We start from the raw sequence: 21,979 nt of genomic DNA, 5'->3' as shown, positions 1-21,979 counted from the left end.
GAAGGTTTGGGCAGACTGTTTTGATATTTTCCAGTGACTTGTGTGCTGCCTATAGTGAGTGCCTGTCTGGGCATTCTGCAAGTTTTAGCAGGATGTTTGTGTAGAAGGTTTGGGCAGAATGTTTTGGAGGATGTTTGTGTAGAAGGTTTGGGCAGACTGTTTTAGCAGGATGTTTGTGTAGACTGCAGAAATGATGTTTGTGGCGCTGGCACAGGCAGGATGTTTGTGTAGAAGGTTTGGGCAGAATGTTTTAGCAGGATGTTTGTGTAGAAGGTTTGGGCAGAATGTTTTAGCAGGATGTTTGTGTAGAAGGTTTGGGCAGATGTTTTAGCAAGGATGTTTGTTAGAAGGTTTGGGCAGACTGTTTTAGCAGGATGTTTGCATCTAAAGGTTTGGGCAGAATGTTTTAGCAGGATGTTTATGTAGAAGGTTTCCTTAAAGAATGTTTTAGCAGGATGTTTGTGTAGAAGGTTTGGGCAGACTGTTTTGATATTTTCCAGTGACTTGTGTGAGGGAGTTTGCATTCCAGATTGGGGGCCAGACAGCCCAGATTTACGTACTGGACTGTGGAGGCATACTGGAGATCTCAGTGTGTAGAGCTGACACAACCAGTCCTGGCTGGATGTTTATTTTTGCCCTGCAAATGTTTGGGCGCTGGCACAGGACGTACTGGGCTGAGGTAGACTCACCGGAAACACAGTTTGCGAAGCCGGCGCAGGATATCCTGGTCCAAGGAGGCACACTGGAGACCAGGAGCGCTGAGCCGGCACCCTCCTTCCTGGCTGGATGCCCATTCTAGCCCGGCCAATCCGAGGAGCTGGAATAGAGCGCACCGGGCTAGATTAGCGCACTGGAGACACCATGCGCTCTACCGCATAACACGGTGCCTGACCAGTAACACGCTCCCCACAGTAAGCACAGGAGTTGGCTCAGGTCTTCTACCTGACTCAGCCAATCTCCTCGTGTGCCACCCCCCAAAAAATCTTGCGGCTGCCTCTCGGGCTTCCGTGCTAGCCGTGTACCTTCATATCGTCACCGTTCCTCTATTCTCCGGTATTTATACTCGTAGTATCCCCGTTCCACTTTCGTTGCCTCTAACTCCTCCTTAGGACGGCGATACTCCCCCGGCTGTATCCAGGGTCCTGCTTCATATTATATTTCTTCCCAGGTCCATCTCCCCATTAAGCGCTGTTCCTCCTTTTCACGCTGCTTGGTCCTTGTAGTGTGGGTTGTTCTGTCACGGTCGTCATAATGAGGAGACCAAGGCGCAGCGTGATCCGCGTACATAACTATTTTAATGAAAATAACGAACACTGAACAAAACAACAAAAAACGAACCGTGAAGCTATATAACTACTGCAAACAGGCAACTAAACATAGAATAACAATCCACAAACTATCCATTGAATATGTCTACCTAAATATGGTCCCCAATCAGAGACAACGATAAACAGCTGCCTCTGATTGAGAACGAATCTAGGCAACCATAGACATATAGACTAGTTAAACCCCATAAATAAATCAAAACCCCTAGACAATGCCAAACTACACAAATCACCCTAGTCACACCCTGACCTAACCAAATAATAAAGAAAACTAAGATAACTAAGGTCAGGGCGTGACACTTAGTCATATCTCAGTTTACTCACTTACTTATGGAGCTGCCTACTCCTGATGATTCCTTTTTTCAAATCATATGAGCAAAACATATTTAGATTTATCTGGGATGCTAATCCAGACAAAATAAAGCGTCCCTGTCTATATAATGAATATGAATTGGGTGGGTTGACATGATTAAATATAAAAGCACTAAGCCTCTCTCTAAATGCTTCACTTATACAACTGGTCTGCCTGCTCAAAACAAACCACAGTGGAGGAATAAAAATAGCATAAATAGGAAATGATACCAGTTTCAAATATTGCACTACATATTGAAGTAACATTTTCTCAGATCCCTGTACCAGCCTCACCATCCACACCGTTTATTTTAGTCTTTGCTATTGAGTGCAACTCACTTGGCCTCCTCCAGCTCCTCTGTGCGTTGGATGGCATCAGTTTCATACTTAGTCCTCCACTGAGCCACCTCACTGTTGGCCTTGGACATGCCGCGCTGCAGCTCTGCCTTGGCCTCCTGCTCCTCCTCAAACTGCTCTCTCAGGAGATCACAGTCATGGCGGGCAGACTGGACACCATGGGCCAGTGCGTTTTTAGCCTGAGAGAGAAAGAAAGACAAAGAGAGATTAGAGAGGGAGAGTAAAACAGATGACAGTAGAAGTCTCTGAGGGAGGTGTAGAAACAGTCTATGTGTAGATAAACCTCTAAACTGGAAGGTAGTTTCCATTTAGGATGCCTTACCTTGACCTCCTCCTCAATCAGTCTCTTCAGCTCCTCCACCTGCTGGGTGAAGGCCTGTTTGCCTCTGGTCAGCTGAGACACCAGGGCTTCCTTCTCCTCCAGCTGGCGGCCAAACTCACCTGCAGGGAAAGAGGGACCTCTTGTTAATGAGTCATTCTTTCTAGATTGAAATTGTATTTTGAGGAATCGTAGTGCAGAAACTGTGTGGACTGAATTTACAGTCCCCGACACGCTGAAGTTGGAGACTTTTATCTCCCTCACCAACTTCAAACATCTGCTATCTGAGCAGCTAACCGATCCTTGCAGCTGTACATAGTCTATCGGTAAATAGCCCACCCATTTTTACCTACCTCATCCCCATACTGTTTTTATTTATTTACTTTTCTGCTCTTTTGCACACCAATATCTCTACCTGTACATGACCATCTGATCATTTATCACTCCAGTGTTAATCTGCAAAATTGTAATTATTCGCCTACCTCCTCATGCCTTTTGCACACAATGTATATAGACTCCCTTTTTTTCCCTACTGTGTTATTGACTTGTTAATTGTTTACTCCATGTGTAACTCTGTGTTGTCTGTTTACACTGCTATGCTTTATCTTGGCCAGGTCGCAGTTGCAAATGAGAACTTGTTCTCAACTAGCCTACATGGTTAAATAAAGGTGAAATAAAAAATAAATAAAACTACTGAGGTGAACTATATTGGTTTGTTGTTCATTGTTGATGGTACCATTTTCTGTAAGGAGTCTGGCCCTCTGTCCGCTGATGTCGTTGACCTGGCGAGCATTCTCATCATTCTTAGTCTTGATCTCGCTCAGCTGGTCCTCAAGAGTACGGCACATCTTCTCCAGATTGCCCTGTTAGTGAAACATATGGGACTGTCAACTTCAGTTTATTGAATGGTAATTTAGCTGACCATCCTCAACACTGCTTGACCAAAACATCACTACTCACCTTAGCCTTGGCGACAGCCTCCATGTTGCTGGAGAGGTCATCAATCTCCATCTTGTACTCACTCTTCTCCTTCTCCAGCTTCTGTTTGACGTGTTGCAGGTTGTCAATCTGCTCCCCGAGCTCAGCCACACTGTCGGCCTGCTTCTTGCGCAGAGCGGCGGCTGTGGCCTCATGCTGCAGGGTGGACTCTTCAAGATCACGACGCAGCTTCTGGAACTCAGCCTCGCGCTTCTTGTTCATCTCAATCTGAGCAGCAGTGGCGCCTCCGGCCTCCTCCAGTCTCTCGCTGATCTCCTCAAGTTCCCTGGAGAGATCGGCCCTCTGCTTCTCAACCTTGGCCCTGGCAGCACGCTCAGTCTCAATTTCCTCCTCCAGCTCCTCAATACGGGCCTAAAACAGGTGGTAAGAGCAGGGGGAATGAACACTACAATACAGTTGAAACAATTGAACCTCACTACATAATAATAGCATGTACTGTATATTGTATGCTCTAGTCGGCTGGCCCTCGCTACATATTCGTCGCCAGACCCACTGGCTCCAGGTCATCTACAAGCCAATGCTAGGTAAAGCTCCGCCTTATCGCAGTTCACTGGTCACGATGGCAACACCCATCCGTAGCACGCGCTCCAGCAGGTTTATCTCACTGATCATCCCTAAAGCCAACACCTCATTTGGCCGCCTTTCGTTCCAGTTCTCTGCTGTCTGTGACTGGAACGAATTGCAAAAATCGCTGAAGTTGGAGACTTTTATCTCCCTCACCAACTTCAAACATCTGCTATCTGAGCAGCTAACCGATCGCTGCAGCTGTACATAGTCTATTGGTAAATAGCCCACCCATTTTCACCTACCTCATCCCCATACTGTTTTTATTTATTTACTTTTCTGCTCTTTTGCACACCAATATCTCTACCTGTACATGACCATCTGATCATTTATCACTCCAGTGTTAATGTGCAAAATTTTAATTATTCGCCTACCTTCTCATGCCTTTTGCACACAATGTATATAGACTCCCCTTTTTCTACTGTGTTATTGACTTGTTAATTGTTTACTCCATGTGTAACTCTGTGTTGTCTGTTCCCACTGCTATGCTTTATCTTGGCCAGGTCGCAGTTGCAAATGAGAACTTGTTCTCAACTAGCCTACCTGGTTAAATAAAGGTGAAATAAAATATATTTATCATAAATGTGTTTATACATAGCCAGTTACACCAGTTACACCAGCTAAACTAACATATTTACTATATTCATTAGACAGTTTCCATGCAGGAACCAAACTAACAAAGGTAAGAAGCAACATCTTTACACAGATTAGAAGCACCAGCAAGAAGCACCATCTTCCATCTTACTGAGCCATCAGAATCCACCAGGAAGAATGTGTGCTACCAGAAGAAATGTGTCAGTTATTTTCCTGTACTGGAGCTTAGATCCTGTCCTGTACCTGGAGTTCCTTGATCTTCTTCTGCAGCTGAGCTCCCAGAGACTGCTCATCCTCTATCTTGCTGAGGAGCTGGGTGGTCTCAAACTCCTTCCTAACAAACACAAACACGTTTGTTTTGGTTAGACAGTGTAAAGGGAGCCTACATTACCATTCACTTTGCGTTTAAGAATCACATACAAAGACTATTTCATGATTACAAGGATGAGTCAAGAAGAACCATTATGTTGATCAAGATAGCAGGGAATACTGTAGTCAGAACCCTCAAGCTACAAGATATAAACAGACATGTGTTGGTCAAATCTAAACAACTGAAGATAAAATCATCTGGCATACTGTCATGGCCAGAATGTCAAACTCCACTCACGTCGTCCACTTGCTGTTCCAGCTTGGTCTTGGCCTTGGTCAGAGTGTTGACTTTGTCCTCCTCTGCCTGCAGGTCGTCCAGTGTCTGCTGGTGGGCCTCTTGGAGGGCTTTCTTCTCCTTGGTCAGCTTGGCAACACTCTCATCCATAGACGCCATCTCCTCTGTCAGGTTTTAAACCTGAAAACGGCCACAACAAAATTAGTTTTTGCTCACTTCACCATAAGTGGTTAAATGGATAATAGAAATGTGTCAACAAGTACTGTACTATAGATTCAACACTAGATGGCGCTGTACTCCATGCCAGTGGACTGAATGGAAATCATAAACGAGGGGGGAGCAGAACATGTAATGAATGTGGGGAGTCCACCACAACTGAAATTCCACTATTTTGTGTCTTAATTTTTACTGCACTCAAAAAAAGACTTGAATTACATTTCTGTCTTGAGTTGATTATTCTTTGGATTATTGTTTGGTTGGACTGTCTACAAGACCTTGTTTTCAGTGGCGTGCTTCTCCTTCTCCACTTTGGCCAAGGTGAGCTCCAGGTCATCAATGTCCTTCTTCAGCTCAGAGCACTCATCCTCCAGCTTCCTCTTCTTGGCAGTCAACTCAGCATTCATCTCCTCCTCGTCCTCCAGCCTCTCAGTCGTCTCTTTGAGTTTGGCCTCCAGCTGGATCTTGCTCTTGATGAGCCCCTCACACCTTTCCTCAGCATCGTTCAGATTCTTTGAATCCTGGTTTCAGAACAAAATTTTAAAAAATGGTGTTTTCACTTTGTGTATCAAAATATAGACTTCATTTAGTCAAATAAGTCAGAGCAAATCAATTTAAATGTTTTAAATATAAATATATACCATGGGCATTTTCTTGAGTTAGCCACAAAGCGATTGTGTTAGTGTCTGTGTACTTGTGTGTCTAAATGTGCTCTGATGAGGGTTGTTGCTCACTCACAGATGCGACTTGAAGTGCCAGGTCATTCTTCTCCTGCACCATGGCCACCATCTTCTCCTCCAACTCCTTCTTCTTGGCCAGAGCCTTGGCCAGGTCCGACGTCATCTTCTCATAGTTCTCCTTCATGTTGGCCAGCTCCTTCTCAGTCTCAGCGCCCTGCAGCAGGGGCTTGATCTTGAAGTACAACTTCATCCATGGCCAGGTTTTCACATTCATGAATGAACGGATGTTGTACTGGATGGTGAAGACGGAATCTCTGGTCCACAGAAAGGATAGAGTGACATGGTGAGTGACATGGTGATTGACATGGTGAGTGACAATGGTGAGTGACATGGTGAGTGACATGGTGAGTGACATGGTGAGTTACATGGTGAGTGACATGGTGAGGGACATGGTGAGTGACATGGTGAGTTACATGGTGAGTGACAAGGTGAGTGACATGGTGAGGGACGTGGTGAGTGACGTGGTGAGTGACAAGGTGAGTGACGTGGTGAGTGACAAGGTGAGTGACGTGGGTGAGTGACGTGGTGAGTGACGTGGTGAGGGACGTGGTGAGTGACGTGGTGAGTGACAAGGTGAGTGACGTGGGTGAGTGACGTGGGTGAGTGACATGGTGAGTGACATGGTGAGTGACATGGTGAGTGACATGGTGAGTGACGTGGGTGAGTGACGTGGTGAGTGACGTGGTGAGGGACGTGGTGAGTGACGTGGTGAGTGACAAGGTGAGTGACGTGGGTGAGTGACGTGGGTGAGTGACGTGGGTGAGTGACATGGTGAGTGACATGGTGAGTGACATGGTGAGTGACGTGGGTGAGTGACATGGGTGAGTGACATGGTGAGTGACATGGTGAGTGACATGCTTAAAGATCTCCTCCAGTGTTTTTGTTTTTTACTTTTCCTGTGGAAAACAATATCCCAAGTATAAATACAGTAAAGTACACACACTAAAGGGTAAAAATATTTTGAATGTTTTGAAGAAAATAGTATTTTTTTTATACATGTGTGTGTGTGTGTATGTGTGTGCATGTGCGTGTGTGTATGCGTGTGCGCCGGTGCGCACTTGCTCGCGTGCGTGTGTATGTGTGTGTGTGCGTGCGTGTGCGTTTGCATGTGTGTGTGTGTGTGTGTGTGTGTGTGTGTGTGTGTTTGTGTGTGTACCTCTGCTTGAAGTCAGCATAGATGATTCTACTGGGGAAGCCCTTCCTGCAGATCCTGATCCCCTCCAGAACACCATTACACCTGAGCTGGTGGATAACCAGGAAGTTCTCCATCAGACCTGGAAACACAAACCAAGTCTCTTTAAATACTCATAAACAGGTTAAAGACTGGTTTGTTGGTGTTGCTGATACTGTACTGACAAGATGTCATATTTAACTCAACATCTATTGTACCTGGAGTCTTTGACTCGTTGGGGATCAGGCAGCGTACAAAGTGAGGATGAGTGCTCCTCAAGTTGGTCATCAGCTTATGTAAGTTCTCTTGTAAGAGGGTTACAAACCATGTTCTCAGAAATCATTTCTGATAATCAGTACAGCTGAATATCCACATTTTAAAAGCTCACCCTGAACTGGGAGGACACAGTCTGCATGGAACCACCCTTCTTCTTGCCTCCTTTCTTGGTTGTATCTGTTATAATGGAGAAAAGTTCAATATAATTATAAACGAGAGGATCTCAGGTTATCTTCACACGCATCTTACTGCTGCCAATGAGATTGTGTAAAATAACACCTATTGTATGAGTACATTAACCCAGTAAATCACCCTGACAAATTGTGATACATTTAAAGCAGGAATCAGCAGTTGAACCAATAACAAAGCATCCTCCCTGCCCCTGTTTTGATAAAACACAGAGAGATGGTCTGGAGAAACATAACCACTCAAATGTATAGACATATCTATGTATTAAAGGACTGACCATCCATGATATCAAAATGATAGTATTAATAATGTTTTGAGGCTGTAAAGTGCATGTTTCCCTTTACTTTGCTTACAAGCATACGAGTAAAAGCTTATATTTCGGCATCTGATGGGGTACAACGGCTGAACTAAGCTGATGTTCTTCAAGAAAGTTATGTTCTTCAAGAATGAATGGGTACATATCTTTTAAGTCCACAAATGGATGTAGCAACTGCAGACTGACTCTTTAAAGAATATGGGACTGATATGTAATTAGTTCTTCATGAAGTCTTTTGATGTTCTGCTAGTCTTACCCTCAGGTGGGGCAGCGACATACAGGGTCGCCATCAGTTTGACTGAAGACTTCCCGTACAGCTGAAGAACTGAGTCGTTCAGGGGGTCCTTGTTCTTCTCCAGCCAGCCAGTGATGTTGTAGTCCACAGTGCCGGCGTAGTGAACCAGGGAGAAGTGGGCCTCTGCCTTGCCTTTGGCTGGCTTGGGCTTCTCAAACGCTTTGGTTTTGCCAAGATGCTGGTCATACAGCTTGTCATACACTTGTCACAGTCCATTACTTGATACATCTTTCCCAAAGCCCTGACCCATATCTAGATGCCTTGTTGCCATGGATGTACTCATTGTAATAGTATTTATAATGGAGGAAGGAAACATTCCCCCTGAGAGAGAGAGAGAGAGAGAGAGAGAGAGAGAGAGAGAGAGAGAGAGAGAGAGAGAGAATATGAGATTAAATGATATGATGATATGCTCTCTGAATATATATGTGAATATATGTGAATTTAGGAAATCATTGAGAAACAATGAAAATCAACTCACAGGTCTCAATGTCAGCTTTAGCCAGTTTGCTACCTTGGAAGTGAATTCTAATGAATTTACCCTAAAGTAGAGCACGGGGGTTAGAAAGAGGTTAACTAAATACATCTAACATTTTACTTTGATAGACCCCTTTAAATGTTACAGTTTGTTGGACATCTATCATATTAATGGTGTGGACGATGATTTCCACAGACGGGGGATCAGTTATCCTGTACCTCTATCCTGTACCTCTATCCTGTACCTCTATCCTGTACCTCTATCTGTACCTCTATCTGTACCTCTATCCTGTACCTCTATCCTGTACCTCTATCCTGTACCTCTATCTGTACCTCTATCTGTACCTCTATCCTGTACCTCTATCCTGTACCTCTATCTGTACCTCTATCCTGTACCTCTATCCTGTACCTCTATCCTGTACCTCTATCCTGTACCTCTATCTGTACCTCTATCCTGTACCTCTATCCTGTACCTCTATCCTGTACCTCTATCCTGTACCTCTATCTGTACCTCTATCCTGTACCTCTATCCTGTACCTCTATCCTGTACCTCTATCCTGTACCTCTATCCTGTACCTCTATCCTGTACCTCTATCCTGTACCTCTATCCTGTACCTCTATCCTGTACCTCTATCCTGTACCTCTATCTGTACCTCTATCCTGTACCTCTATCCTGTACCTCTATCCTGTACCTCTATCCTGTACCTCTATCCTGTACCTCTATCTGTACCTCTATCCTGTACCTCTATCCTGTACCTCTATCCTGTACCTCTATCCTGTACCTCTATCCTGTACCTCTATCTGTACCTCTATCCTGTACCTCTATCCTGTACCTCTATCCTGTACCTCTATCCTGTACCTCTATCTGTACCTCTATCCTGTACCTCTATCCTGTACCTCTATCCTGTACCTCTATCCTGTACCTCTATCCTGTACCTCTATCCTGTACCTCTATCCTGTACCTCTATCCTATACCTCTATCTGTACCTCTATCCTGTACCTCTATCCTGTACCTCTATCCTGTACCTCTATCCTGTACCTCTATCCTGTACCTCTCTCCTGTACCTCTATCCTGTACCTCTATCCTGTACCTCTATCCTGTACCTCTATCTGTACCTCTATCCTGTACCTCTATCCTGTACCTCTATCCTGAACCTCTATCCTGTACCTCTATCCTGAACCTCTATCCTGTACCTCTATCCTGTACCTCTCTCATTAACAAATATCCCCACTCATCAACTCATTTCTATGCGTAGCCTAATCCATTCATAATGTCATGTATTTTCATCACACCCAAGTGTCCCAACATATTGCAGTAGAAACATTTTCTCAAGTGAGATTTTAGTAAACAACGTACGTAATCAGGACGGACTGGTTCTCCTGGTCTGCAACAAAACAACATATTGATTATCATACTCAAGCAACATTATGGGGACATTATTGAATTCATAGCATCATCATGGTTCCAGCTATATTAATGTTCAATAGGGTGACGTTCAGACAGAAATGTATTGTGTAGAACAGATATGACTGTCTGTCAGGTAGAATAGAGAATCACGTCAGCTCTATTCAATACATTTCTATCAGCAATGTTCAGAACATTTCACCTGAATACCTCCTGTTTGTTCAGTGTCCACCCAGCACATCAGTACAAGAAGCCCCATAGAGGGCAGCTGCTGGATGCACTAGTTGAGCAGATGCCCCTGTTATTAGACACAAGATATTTACTTGGCGTGTTTGTGGGTGGAGAGAACATCAACACCATGCAGACTAAGAGTTTATGACATTCAAAGTTATTTTAATGTGCAAAGATCTGGCATGATATTCGACCTGTGTTTTGGTATCCGAGGGACATAGTGCTGGTGTGGAATAAGAACCTGCACACCATGTGGATGGGGGCTGTCCAGAACAGGAGTTTCTGGCTTCTGAGACACTGTTAACTGCCAGATGTCATTAAACCGTTGAGTAAACTGTCATAATAAAACTGTCATTGTACATAGTTAACATATTTTGGCAGGACCTTGAGAGGACCAGACAATAACTCTTGATCCAAGACATTTTAATGGTGCCTTCAACGACTTAGGCTCGCAAAGTAGTTTAATCACCACAGACAGGAGTTTGCCTGAGACAAAACTGAGACACCCAAGAGGCTCTGGCACTTTTAACATGATTCAGTCCATTAAAATGTCACAGTCAAAATGTACATCTGGATATGACATGTCACATGCTGTGGCATGGATCCACAGAACAACCAAGCTGGATTCCTTCAGCTCTTATTCAGATCTCAATTATCTCACTGTCCATCTATTATGGTGGCCAACGTCAGCAATGTCAGGACCTCGTGGTCGACCAATAAGGTCAAAATAATGTGTTGTTCTGAACCGGAACTCTCTGTGATCCACATTACAGGTTATGAGGTCTTTTCAGCACGCAGTGTGAAGTCAATGGAGGGTTAAATGTAATTTAACCCCCCTGTCAGTGTAGTTTCCATGGTGACCCCCCCTGTCAGTGTAGTTCCCATGGTGACCCCCCCTGTCAGTGTAGTTCCCATGATGACCCCCCCTGTCAGTGTAGTTCCCATGGTGACCCCCTGTCAGTGTAGTTCCCATGGTGACCCCCTGTCAGTGTAGTTCCCATGGTGACCCCCTGTCAGTGTAGTTCCCATGGTGACCCCCCCTGTCAGTGTAGTTCCCATGGTGACCCCCCCTGTCAGTGTAGTTCCCATGGTGACCCCCCCTGTCAGTGTAGTTCCCATGGTGACCCCCCCTGTCAGTGTAGTTCCCATGGTGACCCCCTGTCAGTGTAGTTCCCATGGTGACCCCCCTGTCAGTTTAGTTCCCATGGTGACCCCCTGTCAGTGTAGTTCCCATGGTGACCCCCTGTCAGTGTAGTTCCCATGGTGAACCCCCTGTCAGTGTAGTTCCCATGGTGACCCCCTGTCAGTGTAGTTCCCATGGTGACCCCCTGTCAGTGTAGTTTCCATGGTGACCCCCTGTCAGTGTAGTTCCCATGGTGACCCCCTGTCAGTGTAGTTCCCATGGTGACCCCCTGTCAGTGAACTTCTCCAGCCAATGGCCACGTTCTGAAACTGGGTGTCATAATGACATGCAGACTAAAGTTGTTTTGGAATGTTACCCGCTGACATAGAGATGTCAAAGTATCAAACCCCAACTGCTGAGCTGTTGTTGACAGTCCAATTTCATCCCATACAGTCGACAGCAGAGTTGCAAGATGTACAGTCTACCAAAGCAACAGATGAGTTACGAGCCCAATATGGCCATGTTCAGTGTCAGAAATACATCCAGCTTCCACAGCAATCTCTAAGGTAATTTAGCATCGCTTCGTTGCTTTGTTGGCAGATCTGCTGCTATTTGAGCCGTGTTCCAGAGGATACGGCCTCCTTCTTTATGGACTGCCTTATTTTTAGACTCACCAACTTGTTCATGGAATTAGGATCAGTCCATACCGTCCCCTCTCTCATCCTCCCAGAGCAGGTCAACCTGTACACAGACACAGGGGAAATACTGCCCATTTAATGTTAAAATCCTGTCCGACTCGAACATCTCGCACCTGGAAATAATCACAGTAGGTGACACATGTCACACAGAGAACATACATAAAACTGGGAATCCCACACACATAAGAGTCTGGGGGAGCAGGGGACTCGTCCTAGCCAAGCCTTTAGTAGAGTCTGGGGGAGCAGGGGACTCGTCCTAGCCAAGCCTTTAGTAGAGTCTGGGGGAGCAGGGGACTCGTCCTAGCCAAGCCTTTAGTAGAGTCTGGGGGAGCAGGGGACTCGTCCTAGCCAAGCCTTTAGTAGAGTCAGTGACAGCCCAATCCACTAGACGAGGCCAATGATCAACGTTTACAAGTGAAACACTTCACATCCACTATTTGGAAGACTGATTTAAATAATGGGGGAAATGGAAACTTTTGACTGGTGCTGTATATCTTAAATGAGCACATATTCATGAATAAGTCGATATAATCATCAAGCCCATTCAAAAGACAGGACCCGGAAGTTTGACGCAGGACGACACCACTTGCACATCGTATTAAGAGCAGCTGTAATGGGTGGTCATGGCGGTGCGGAAGGGACGTCATGAATAGGTCTCGCATCACCATCAGCACCCCCAAGAAATAATGTGTTTTTCACGCACGAACTCCATATACTGGAAACACCCCTATGCAACGACTAAGCCCTCAGTTACCCTGCTGCCTCCACTTCCTCACACACTCTCTGATCCTTTTAATACACCAATGGTAATGTCTAAAAAATATTATCTTACCAAATGTAAATATGCACTGCCTTGTAACCATCATCACGTGTTCACAGAAGGAGTTGTTTACATAGCTAGCGGGTCTACTGGTGTGAAAACCTGACTGCAGGGTGTTAGCAAAGATACTTATGTTTCCCCTTTTCATCTGTGGTGAATGGTGTAGTCAAGAATCAATATCATGCTAGTTCATTTAAACACTGATTCCTTCATTTAAACACGGAGTAATGCTATGCATTTCATGAAATATAGAGTTTCTCGTGCTGGTACAAATGTGCACTGCTCATGCTATTTAAGATACAAACATTTTGAAATATTTTTAATTGTGTTTCCTTCTACACACACCTGGGTCTACTGTGGAGATCCCCTGCCAGTTTCCTATAGAGCACACACAGACACACACACACACACACACCACCGTAGTCTAGCCAGCCCATGGAGAAGCCCTTGCTGAGTCCTGCATTGATCCCTGTTTCCTAAAACACTAACACACTTTGTCTATAAATAGACTGGCCAACCACCTGTCAGAGGAAGCATTCCCTACACGTTGACTCACAGAGGTCAGGGTGGAGAGGTTAACTGTGTTGAATAGTTATGCTACATGTTGACTCACAGAGGTCAGGGTGGAAAGGTTAACTGTGGTTATTTAACTGTTTGTTTTGGACATTCTTCAGGCTCCTCCCATTTCCCTCCAGAATCTCTTTCGGGGATTCTACTAAGCTAACATATGGAATTGTTTTAATACGATGGTCATACCATGGCTAATTTAGCTATTTCATTTTGAATTTTAGGAACCCTTTAGCTATACAAAATACATTTTAAAGTTGTCCTCTACTACAGGATTGAGACACGTCCAAGGCAAAGAACCGGATATTTCTAGATTAAATTGACAGATTTTGATGGGTAGTTTTTTAATTATGCTAATTATATTTAATCGGGGGCAGGGACATCGACCTTAGAGTGTATACAATCTAGTTTGCTAGCACATTTTCTTGTCAAACTGTCAACTGAGTAGCTAACGCCCAACACGTAAGAGACATCCATTTTTTTTTTTTTTTTAATCAAGTTTAACTATTCATGACCATGAATTTGATTTGTTTCTGATTTCAAACCACCTATGAATGTGATTCAAATCTGATTTGAAAATGGTCTGTGATATCCAGCATCCTTGGGATGTCCCTAATCCCATTGAAGTTTATAAGGATAAGGATAAGCGGTCAGACAAGTGAAATTATGATCAGTAAAAAAAACTTGAAGTTGTCTCTCAATTAAATAAAACCTGTCAATACTTTGCCCCTTGATAACCAGCACACTTCTGTCTGTTGTAGAAGCGTTACATGGTCGCTGCCCATATCATTGCGTAGTGCAGAAAATACACAAGTTCAGGGGCCTTGCTTTGACAAAGTTTTCACCATTTTCACTGTAGTGTCCAAAACATCTTTCAAGCTGTCAGGCATTCCCTTGGCAGCAAGAGCCTCTTGGTAGATGCTGCAGTGGACCCAAGAGCCTCTTGGTAGATGCTGCAGTGGACCCAAGAGCCACTTGGTAGATGATGCAGTGGACCCAAGGTGCGGCTTTTGCGCCATCAGTACAGATACCAACACATCTTGACCTACAAAAGTCCATTTGATTTCACAAAGCTGCCCAGTATTTAAAAAATATCCTCTCATATTGTTCTCATTTCGAGTGGTTTGCAGAAGAGGACGTCTTTCCTTGATTGACCCCCGTAAACGTAACGGACATATACCAGGAGCTGTGCCAGGCCTGTTGACTCATCCAGCTGTAACAGACATATACCGGGAGCTGTGCCATGTCTGTTGACTCATCCCCAGACATATACCAGGAGCTGTGCCAGGCCTGTTGACTCATCCAGCTGTAACAGACATATACCAGGAGCTGTGCCAGGCCCGCCACGTCTGTTGACTCATCCAGCTGTAACAGACATATACCAGGAGCTGTGCCAGGCCCGCCACGTCTGTTGACTCATCCAGCTGTAACGCATATAATTCACTGGCTTGTATGCGAAGCAGTAATTGTTCGCAAGGCACTGTATATATTAGGGTTAACTAAAGGGGAAAAGTTATATATTAGGTTTAACTAAAGGGGAACAGTTATATATTAGGGTTAACCAAAGGGGAAAAGTTATATATTAGGGTTAACTAAAGGGGAAAAGTTATATATTAGGGTTAACTAAAGGGGAAAAGTTATATATTAGGCTTAACTAAAGAGGAGAAGTTATATATTAGGGTTAACTAAAGGGGAAAAGTTATATATTAGGGTTAACTAAAGGGGAGAAGGTATATATTAGGGTTAACTAAAGGGGAACAGTTATATATTAGGGTTAACTAAAGGGGAAAAGTTATATATTAGGGTGAACTAAAGGGGAAAAGTTATATATTAGGGTTAACTAAAGGGGAAAAGTTATATATTAGGGTTAACTAAAGGGGAGAAGGAAGTTGAGTGTTAAAACCGAATTCATTAACTTCTAACCAGTTGACACCACTTTTAGAGGTTGATTCAAAGAGTAATTTTTAACATATCCTATTATCCTATCATCAGGTCTTCAGTCTTTACAAATATAACAGCTGCCATAGAGGTTCAGGACATTACCACAACAGCAGTTAAACTGGGCAACCTTCTATTCACAACTCCTTTGATTCAACTCCTTCTATTCAACTCCTTCTATTCAACTCATTCTATTCAACTCATTCTATTCAACTCCCTCTATTCAACTCCTTCTATTCAACACCTTCTATTTAACTCCTTCTACTCAACTCCTTCTATTCAACTCCTTCTGTTCAACTCCTTCTGTTCAACTCCTTCTGTTCAACTCCTTATGTTCAACTCCTTATGTTCAACTCCTTCTGTTCAACTCCTTCTGTTCAACTCCTTCTATTCAACTCCTTCTATTCAACTCCTACTGTTCAACTCCTTCTATTCAACTCCTTCTATTCAACTCCTTCTATTCAACTCCTTCTATTCAACTCCTTCTATTCAACTCCTTCTATTCAACACCTTCTATTCAACACCTTCTATTCAACACCTTCTATTCAACTCCTTCTATTCAGCACCTTCTATTCAACTCCTTCTATTCAACTCATTCACAGGCAGACAGGAACACTTTCCATTTCCACCATTATTTAAATAATTCTTCCAAATAGTGTGCCTGGATGTGAAGTGTTTCACTTGTAAACGTTGATCATTGGCCTCGTCTAGTGGATTGGGCTGTCACTGACTCTACTAAAGGCTTGGCTAGGACGAGTCCCCTGCTCCCCCAGACTCTACTAAAGGCTTGGCTAGGACGAGTCCCCTGCTCCCCCAGACTCTACTAAAGGCTTGGCTAGGGACTCCCCCAGACTCTACTAAAGGCTTGGCTAGGACGAGTCCCCTGCTCCCCCAGACTCTACTAAAGGCTTGGCTAGGACGAGTCCCCTGCTCCCCCAGACTCTACTAAAGGCTTACTTCAACCAGACTCTACTAAAGGCTTGGCTAGGACGAGTCCCCTGCTCCCCCAGACTCTACTAAAGGCTTGGCTAGGACGAGTCCCCTGCTCCCCCAGACTCTACTAAAGGCTTGGCTAGGACGAGTCCCCTGCTCCCCCAGACTCTACTAAAGGCTTGGCTAGGACGAGTCCCCTGCTCCCCCAGACTCTACTAAAGGCTTGGCTAGGACGAGTCCCCTGCTCCCCCAGACTCTACTAAAGGCTTGGCTAGGACGAGTCCCCTGCTCCCCCAGACTCTACTAAAGGCTTGGCTAGGACGAGTCCCCTGCTCCCCCAGACTCTACTAAAGGCTTGGCTAGGACGAGTCCCCTGCTCCCCCAGACTCTACTAAAGGCTTGGCTAGGACGAGTCCCCTGTCCCCTCCCCCAGACTCTACTAAAGGCTTGGCTAGGGACGAGTCCCCTGCTCCCCAGACTCTACTAAAGGCTTGGCTAGGACGAGTCCCCTGCTCCCCCAGACTCTACTAAAGGCTTGGCTAGTCCCCTGCTCCCCCAGACGAGTCCCCTGCTCCCCCAGACTCTACTAAAGGCTTGGCTAGGACGAGTCCCCCCTGACTCTACCCCAGACTCTACTAAAGGCTTGGCTAGGACGAGTCCCCTGCTCCCCCAGACTCTACTAAAGGCTTGGCTAGGACGAGTCCCCTGCTCCCCCAGACTCTACTAAAGGCTTGGCTAGGACGAGTCCCCTGCTCCCCCAGACCCTTATGTGTGTGGGATTCCCATTTTTTTGTATGTTCTCTGTGTGACATGCCTCACCTACTGTGATTATTTCCAGGTGCTAGATGTTAGAGTCGGACAGGATTTTAACATTAAATGGGCAGTATTTCCCCTGTGTCTGTGTACAGGTTGACCTGCTCTGGGAGGATGAGAGAGGGGACGGGTGTGGACTGATCCTAATTCCATGAACAAGTTGGTGAGTCTAAAAATAAGGCAGTCCATAAAGAAGGAGGCCGTATCCTCTGGAACACGGCTCAAATAGCAGCAGATCTGCCAACAAAGCAACGAAGCGATGCTAAATTACCTTAGAGATTGCTGTGGAAGCTGGATGTATTTCTGACACTGAACATGGCCATATTGGGCTCGTAACTCATCTGTTGCTCTGGTAGTCTGTACTTCTTGCAACTCTGCTGTCGACTGTATGGGATGAAATTGGAGTGTCAACAACAGCTCAGCAGTTGGGGTTTGATACTTTGACATTTCTATGTCAGCGGGTAACATTCCAAAAAAACTTTAGTCTGCATGTCATTATGACACCCAGTTTCAGAACGTGGCCATTGGCTGGAGAAGTTCACTGACAGGGGGGGTCACCATGGGAACTACACTGACAGGGGGTCACCATGGGAACTACACTGACAGGGGGTCATCATGGGAACTACACTGACAGGGGGTCACCATGGGAACTACACTGACAGGGGGTCACCATGGGAACTACACTGACAGGGGGTCATCATGGGAACTACACTGACAGGGGGTCACCAGGGGGTCATCATGGGAACTACACTGACAGGGGGTCATCATGGGAACTACACTGACAGGGGGTCATCATGGGAACTACACTGACAGGGGGTCACCATGGGAACTACACTGACAGGGGGTCATCATGGGAACTACACTGACAGGGGGTCATCATGGGAACTACACTGACAGGGGGTCATCATGGGAACTACACTGACAGGGGGTCACCATGGGAACTACACTGACAGGGGGTCATCATGGGAACTACACTGACAGGGGGTCATCATGGGAACTACACTGACAGGGGGTCATGGGAACTACACTGACAGGGGGTCATCATGGGAACCACTGACAGGGGGTCACCATGGGAACTACACTGACAGGGGGGTCACCATGGGAACTACACTGACAGGGGGTCACCATGGGAACTACACTGACAGGGGGTCACCATGGGAACTACACTGACAGGGGGTCACCATGGGAACCATGGGAACTACAGGGGGTCACCATGGGAACTACACTGACAGGGGGTCACCATGGGAACTACACTGACAGGGGGTCATCATGGGAACTACACTGACAGGGGGGTCACCATGGGAACTACACTGACAGGGGGTCACCATGGGAACTACACTGACAGGGGGTCACCATGGGAACTACACTGACAGGGGGTCATCATGGGAACTACACTGACAGGGGGGTCACCATGGGAACTACACTGACAGGGGGTCACCATGGGAACTACACTGACAGGGGGGTCATCATGGGAACTACACTGACAGGGGGTCACCATGGGAACTACACTGACAGGGGGTCATCATGGGAACTACACTGACAGAGGGGGTCACCATGGGAACTACACTGACAGGGGGTCATCATGGGAACTACACTGACAGGGGGGTCATCATGGGAACTACACTGACAGGGGGTCACCATGGGAACTACACTGACAGGGGGTCACCATGGGAACTACACTGACAGGGGGTCACCATGGGAACTACACTGACAGGGGGGTCACCATGGGAACTACACTGACAGGGGGGGTCACCATGGGAACTACACTGACAGGGGGGGTCACCATGGGAACTACTTCTTGTAACAGGTTGTGTGTTTGTCTAAAGATCTGTAAAGCTCGATAGAAAAACACAACGGCTAATTGATCCATGTGTTTCTCCTTGTAAATGTCTGAGTTGAATATTACATTCAGCCCTCCATTGACTTCACACTGCATGCTGAAAAGACCTCATAACCTGTAATGTGAACCACAGAGAGATCCGGGGCAGAACAGCACATAATTTAGACCTTATTGGTCGACCACGAGGTCCTGACATTGCTGACGTTGGCCACCATAATAGATGGACAGTGAGATAATTGAGATCTGAATAAGAGCTGAAGGAATCCAGCTTGGTTGTTCTGTGGATCCATGCCACAGCATGTGACATGTCATATCCAGATGTACATTTTGACTGACATTTTAATGGACTGAATCATGTTAAAAGTGCCAGTGCCTCTTGGGTGTCTCAGTTGTCTCAGGCAAACTCCTGTCTGTGGTGATTAAACTACTTTGCGAGCCTAAGTCGTTGAAGGCACCATTAAAATGTCTTAGATCAAGAGTTATTGTCTGATCCTCCCAAGGTCCTGCCAAAATATGTTAACTATGTACAATGACAGTTTTATAATGTCAGTTTACTCAACGGTTTAATGACATCTGGCAGTTAACAGTGTGTCAGAGGCCAGAAACTCCTGTTCTGGACAGCCCCCATCCACATGGTTGTGCAGGTTCTTATTCCACCCCAGCACTATGTCCCTCGGATACCAAAACACAGGTCGAATATCATGCCAGATCTTTGCACATTAAAATAACTTTGAATTCATAAACACTTAGTCTGCATGGTGTTGATGTTCTCTCCACCCACAAACACGCCAAGTAAATATCTTGTGTCTAATAACAGTGGCATCTGCTCAACTAGTGCATCCAGCAGCTGCCCTCTATGGGGCTTCTTGTACTGATGTGCTGGGTGGACACAGAACAAACAGGAGGTATTCAGGTGAAATGTTCTGAACATTGCTGATAGAAATGTATTGAATAGAGCTGACGTGATTCTCTATTCTACCTGACAGACAGTCATATCTGTTCTACACAATACATTTCTGTCTGAACGTCACCCTATTGAACATTAATATAGCTGGAACCACGTTAGACACAAAGAACATTTAAACGACTATTAAATGCAGAGGTTTTGAAACACAAAAGATTTGATAGAGTTTGAAGAATGTGAAATGCCTGTCCATAAAGAAGACCTTGATCAAATACATTTATTAAAATGATTTAAAGCAATGCCTCTGCTGATGGTGTCTCCTTCATAAGTTGCATTGAGGTATATGTTGTGAAATTGTTAGATATTACTTGTTAGATATTGTTGCACTGTCGGAACTAGAAGCACAAGCATTTCGCTACACCAGCAACAACACCATCTGCTAACCCCATCTGCTGAACACGTATACAGTATATGACCAATACAATTTGATTTGCTAGAGCTGTCTGTTAGAAAGATATTAAAACTGTATTTGTAAAGGATTCATTCAAATGTCATGGAAATGGAAAGGAATCTGTTACTTTATAGTAACTATATAGTCATTTTAAAGCAGTTTTAAAGAAGCCAGCTGCTAAACCGTTTACCTCAGAGTGTAATAAAAGTTTGAGGCAGCTACTTGGCTGTCAGAAATATGAGTGGATAAGATGATTTAAATACTGTACTGATGTTATGTAAGCCTGAAGAATCCTCCTGGACCGTTTTAGACAACTGAAATGTGAGACAAAAAAAAGCTCCTGCAGCATCTTCAATAGATCATACTGTAGATAAATAACGACACAGCTTTTAAATATGTATTTAATATGATAGATCACAAGTATGAGGTGACCTGAGGAGACAGTTCAGATTTGTTTGCAAGCAAAGTATAAAACAATCGGTCAAAGAAAAACATTAAGTTGCCGATAAAGATGAATGTAACTAAAATTGAATGAAATAAGGTCAGATTATTGTGAAATGTTTTTAGTGGTATTGGGTTAACAGGAACTCCATTACAGTATTTGAGGCGCTATGGTAGAAACATTGGAGTCAATCTGATACCGCAAACTTTTGATACTGTCATAATTATTATTAATTATTAATTATTATTATCTCTTATCGATGTTAACTCAATTCAATTTAGAGACAAATATTCCATTAAAAAGTAATGTAATGGGAGTGTGGTTCTCCTGGGAGTTGGTGGCGCTAGTGAGACACAGAAATACAGAGGTCTCTCAGTCAATCCATTTCCTTTACCAGAGTGGTCCATAATTAACTTTTGCCTGGTTGTCAGTTTCAACCAGATATAAGCAGGCTGAGACCCCAGCATCCATAAGTCAGACACCTTCTTCCTCTGTGGTAAGACTCTCCACCTCTTCACATGTTTACATTTGTGTCATCTTAGCACTCAGCATGTGAGGCAGTGGCTAAATGGCCTGTTTCAGTTGACTTCTGCATTTAGTTATTTACATTATTTCTGCATTGTCAGATTTTACAATATGCAATCAACTGGAATTCATTTTAAATGTTTTTACTTGAAACATGTAGCTTTTATTTACTGCCAAAAGTTGTGCTCCTGCTGTTTATAAATTGAGGGGTTGGTTTCTAATGTAACTGGGTTTTCAGGGGTATTTATTTGAATTCTTGACAGAATGTGTAGTTAAGTGAGTTGTCACCAGGAAATGAAAGTTACCAGTTGCACCTGTAGTTTAATTGAACAAGGTTGTCATGATTGAGTTGAATGATGTTTTCTGGCTCTCCGGGGGCTAAATGATAATGCTTTAGACTTATTCACACCAAGGCTGTAATGATTGTGTTGAATTATACAGTTCTAAATGTTTTCTACCTCTTCGGGGGGCTAAATGATAATGCTTTAGACTTGTACGT

General features: G+C 44.6%; 1 long non-coding RNA gene and 1 pseudogene across 1 annotated transcript; both read right to left on the bottom strand.

Annotated features, from left to right (window-relative positions):
• Positions 1–552: 552 nt before the first annotated feature.
• On the bottom strand, positions 553–6,285 carry LOC135573614 (myosin heavy chain, fast skeletal muscle-like; annotated as a pseudogene).
• A 946-nt stretch (positions 6,286–7,231) lies between these two features.
• LOC135573546 (uncharacterized) lies at positions 7,232–7,694 on the bottom strand. Its single transcript, XR_010464775.1, has 3 exons — positions 7,629–7,694; positions 7,459–7,545; positions 7,232–7,343 (listed from the first exon to the last, which is right to left on the bottom strand). It is a non-coding gene; the product is annotated as an uncharacterized LOC135573546 (long non-coding RNA).
• Positions 7,695–21,979: the final 14,285 nt, after the last annotated feature.

This window comes from Oncorhynchus nerka, linkage group LG10, assembly GCF_034236695.1.
Source record: "Oncorhynchus nerka isolate Pitt River linkage group LG10, Oner_Uvic_2.0, whole genome shotgun sequence".
NCBI lineage: Eukaryota > Metazoa > Chordata > Actinopteri > Salmoniformes > Salmonidae > Oncorhynchus > Oncorhynchus nerka.
This window is presented reverse-complemented; position numbering and strand designations above follow the sequence as displayed.